General features: G+C 40.0%; 1 pseudogene; it reads left to right on the forward strand.

Annotated features, from left to right (window-relative positions):
- The first annotated feature begins 3,818 nt into the window (after positions 1-3,818).
- LOC110562508 (pancreatic progenitor cell differentiation and proliferation factor-like) lies at positions 3,819-4,153 on the forward strand (annotated as a pseudogene).
- The last annotated feature ends 348 nt before the right edge of the window (positions 4,154-4,501 follow it).

Genomic DNA, 4,501 nt, shown 5'->3' on the forward strand with positions numbered 1-4,501 from the left:
TTGCCTCACCAACCATTTATTGTATAGGATTCCCAACCATATGTTAATGGTTACAAAGTCAAATTCAATTCATAAATTATAGGCATATCTTAAGCATGTAAATGATCTATTAATATCATATAGTTACATGATTGTTCTCTTCATTGCTTTTTGTTGTTGTGAAGGTTGTGAAGAGACACCAGGACTAAAACAACTTGTTAAAGAAAGCATTTGCTTGAGGGCTTGCTTGTAGTTTCGCAGGGTTAATTCAGGACCATCATTACGGGGAGCATAGTAGCAGATAGGCAGGCATGCCATGGCCACTTAAAGCTCATCTGTTTCCATAGGTTGGAGGCAGATAGAGCAAGAATGAGACTGGTGTAGCGTTTTGAAACTTCAAAGCCCTACCCTAACTGACACACTCCAACAAGGCCTCATACTAAAAAAAAAAAAAAAAAGCCACACCTTCTAATTCCTTCTAAAAAAGTTTTATCAACTAGACACCGAACTTTTAACTATATTAGCCCATGGGGGACATTATCATTCAAACCACAACATTGGCATTCTTGGTAAATCATTTCTCTACAATGATTAAAGAGGATCATTACATTTCATAGGCTGAGAAGCATCTAACGGTGTATGGAAATCTGTTGCATTTGTTTTAGTACTGCTTGGGTTCAGGTAGGATAGAATATATATCATCCCACCATAAAACGATTCAAGCAACCTATAAAGTTAACTTTTCTTTCTTTTTTTTGTTAATATTTATTTTTAATCATCATCATCCTTCTCCTCTTCCTGATTATTATTATTTTTTATAATATATTTACTTTGTATTCCACTTGTAGACCCCTCCCTCATCTCCTCCTTGTCCCATCATACCTCCTCCTTCTCCCCTCCCTCTCCCCTAGTACACTAAAAGGGGAATTTCACTGATAGAACCTAGTCTATCAGGTCTCATCAGGACTCTGTGGATCCTCTTCCTCAGTGGGCTGTCTAGGTAGCCCCTCCAGGGGGAAGTGATCAAAGAGTTCAGGTCAGAGACTGTCTCTTCTCCTCTTACTGGGGAACCCACATGGAGACTGAGCTGCCTATGGGCTACGTCTGAGCAGGAGGATTAGATCTTCTCTATGCTTGGTTTTTGGTTGACCCATCAGTCTGTGCAGGTCCCTCTGGGCGCAGATTTTTGGCTTCGTTAGTCTCCTTGTAGAGATTCTCTCCAGGGTTAATATTTCTTGTTCCTTAAAACATTTCTAATATGCATCAAAGCATGAATTTTCTATCTTTAACTATTAACAATGTCATTTCTTCAAGGCTCAGAAAGTGGTTATAATTTAGTGATATGCTTTCAGTGTCAAATAAGCCTTTGTCTTCATTGGTTTTACCTTATTAATTTAACAGTATCTTCATAAAGCATTTTTTATGGCTTTTAAAGACAGGGTTTGTGTGTCCTTGCATGTTCTGGAAATCACTCTGCAAACAAGGTTGGTCTCAAACTCAGATATCTACCTGCCTCGGCTTCCCCAGCTCAGGGATTAAAGGCATGTGTCACCAATATCTGGTAAGGACTTTTTAATAGACATATCATCTAGAATGATGAAATATATAGTAAGCAATAACCATCAACCCATCAGACTAGTCTCTGTCTTGAAGAGCCCATGGATTTGACAGATATTCACCGTTATTCTCATGTATTGTACTTTGGTATTGGTCATCAGAGGCACAATCACATTAAAATAAGTTTCCCAATGTTCATAGCAGAATATTAATCTCTTAATATTTTAGGATCCACTATCAAAAAATTATTTAGTGTCATTATTTACTTCCAGGTTTTTATTTCATCCTAGAACTATTGTGTGGGACTCTTGAATAATTTCAGGCATAATTTTGCATTATAAGGCCATTATGTATAATTTGTAAACAACTGTGTTCCATAGGTTTGTATTACGCTTAAGATATTAGCTGTCCTAAAGCCAAATTTCTATAGCAAATTTTACTCACAGTAAGAAAACTCACAGCTTTAGCTAACTTCAAACTTCTACCCATCAAATTCCTGGCTGTGGAATAATATTTGGGCCTTAGCTCTTTTCTTGGTGTTTGAATATTAACTTTTTATTTCCAGGAAATAAGAACTAGTACAATAAATAAGAAATGTTTTATAGTTGTAAGAAGGTCATCCATCAGCCTCAACAAAATCCATTCCTTAAATCTCAGTACATCCATCTTTAACTTGTGATAACTTCTCTTGTGCTGATGTAAAATTTCTATTTCTATTTCTACAGAATGTCTATATCTAAATATTTTAATTCCACCAATATGTCTATAGAAGCTAATTTGGTCAAAAGACTTGAAAATAATCAAGAAAGATGGAGAAGGAACATGTAATACCAAGGTTGTTTCTTCAACATATTATATTATTTTATATTTACCTAAAGTTATATGGCGTGCGTGTGTGTGTGTGTGTGTGTGTGTGTGTGCGTGTGTGTATCTCAAATGAATTTATGCCACTTTGGCTGATGTCACTCTACAAAAATACATAAACTAACAAAAACTTCAGTGCTAATCACAAGAAACTTTCTTTCAAGTGGTGGCTCAAGGTAGTTCAAAAGATTCCAGAAACAAAACAGGTTATTGCTGTTGCTTCTGGATGTCTCTCAGAAGTTGAAGATAAAGCCCTATTATTGAAGACATAGCTCTCTTAGAGCACCAGACTCTGATTTCTTGAATTGGGTCTAACTTGAAATTCTCTTTCCTGTGTCTAGTTTCCATAATATCATAGATTACTGTGTAAGTTTCTAAGGAAGAGAAAAATTAATATTCCTCACCAGATGCAACACTTGTGAACCACAATAATGACCAGCCTGGCAAAGATATCTTTAATGGTGAAGTAATGGCATTCATATGGTAGTGTTAACCAGCAGCTCTTCTAAGTGAACCTAAAGCCCCTCAACAGAAGGAAATCATGCCTGGTACTGGAAACCTAGCCAACTTTCCAGGGCCATAGAAGTCAAACAAATTGGTAGATCAATGGAATCAATTCAAAGACTCAGAAAACAATGCCTAAACTTAGAGGCACTTGATTTTTGACAAAGGACACAAAAACATACAATGGACAAACAGATAGCATCTTCAACAAATGGAGCCGGTCTAACTGGATATCTACAGGTTAAAAAAAAAAAAAACAACAACAACAACAAAAAAAAAAAAAAAACAGACACACTAAATCTATTAGAAAAAAATTGTGGGGAAGAGCCTTGAATTCACTGGCACAGGAAACAACTTCCTGAACAAAACACCACTGAAAAGATTTTTGTAAGGCAAAGGACGCTGTCAATTGAACAAAACAACAGCCTACAGACTGGGAAAAGGTCTTAACCAACCTTACACCCGACAGAGGGCTAATATCCAAAATATATAAAGAATGCAAGGAATTAAACACCAACAAACTAAATATTCCAATTAAAAAAAAAGTGGAGTACAGAACTAAACTGACAAATATCTAATGACTGAGAAACACTTAAAGAAATACTTAATGGCATTAGTCATCAGGGAAATGCAAATTAAAACAACTCTCAGGACGCGCTTGCTCATGGCTTGCGTGGATCATAGAGTAGCTATGTTTCGCGGGTCCCTGAAAATGGACTGCTAGGCCTAGCACCCCAGGGGCTGTCACCCTTGACCATACACCGAGACCTGCGAGGAGGGGTCGCTGCTGAGCCAGCCAGAGGTGGTTGGAGCCTTTTGGTGTTGCAAGGCCTGGGGGACTTGAGACCCAATCCCATGTGTGGTGCCCAGGCCTACATTCTGCTCAGATCGCCGCAGGGCCCCTACCTTGAAGCATGGTTGCCATCCCTTTCAGCGGCTCGCTCACGGCAACCCATGACTACTATCGGTGACGCCTGAGCTCCTCATCAAGCAACAGCTCCTGCGGAAGTACCTGGGAGTGCCCCGTTCCCCGCTTCTCTCCAAGGCCGATCCTGGCCACTGGTGGACCAGCTTCTTTTTCTGGAAGTCTACCCTCCCACTCATGGCCACAGCGTTGGACTCTCCTGAGTACTCAGCAGAGTCCTCCCAGGCCCCCAGAAGGCCGATCACCCGTGACCTTGCTCCTGAAACCATGAAGAAGCAGCCAGTCCTCCATCTTGGCCAGTCTAACACCAGCGCTCCGTCCTGAGTTGGCAGAATCACCAGCCAGCCCTAGCTTAAGTGGTGCTAGGCCAGAGTCCCACCTAACCCATCCTAGCCTGCAAACTAGGAAGGCTGCAGTAAGCAACAGACACCTGCAGGACCTGTAGAGGGCCCCTCTTGGCTCGTAGCACTGACCTCATTAACTGTGCCTTGCACCAAGCAGAAAATAAACTGCTAGCACCTGTCAAAACAAACAAACAAACAAATAAATAAAAAAAAACTCTTAGATTCCATATTACACCCATGAGAATGGCTAAGACCCAAAACTCAAGCACATACTGGAGAGGATATGGAGAAAGGGGAACAGTCCTCCATTGCTGGTGGGCATGCATAC

Source organism: Meriones unguiculatus, chromosome 6 (assembly GCF_030254825.1).
Source record: "Meriones unguiculatus strain TT.TT164.6M chromosome 6, Bangor_MerUng_6.1, whole genome shotgun sequence".
NCBI lineage: Eukaryota > Metazoa > Chordata > Mammalia > Rodentia > Muridae > Meriones > Meriones unguiculatus.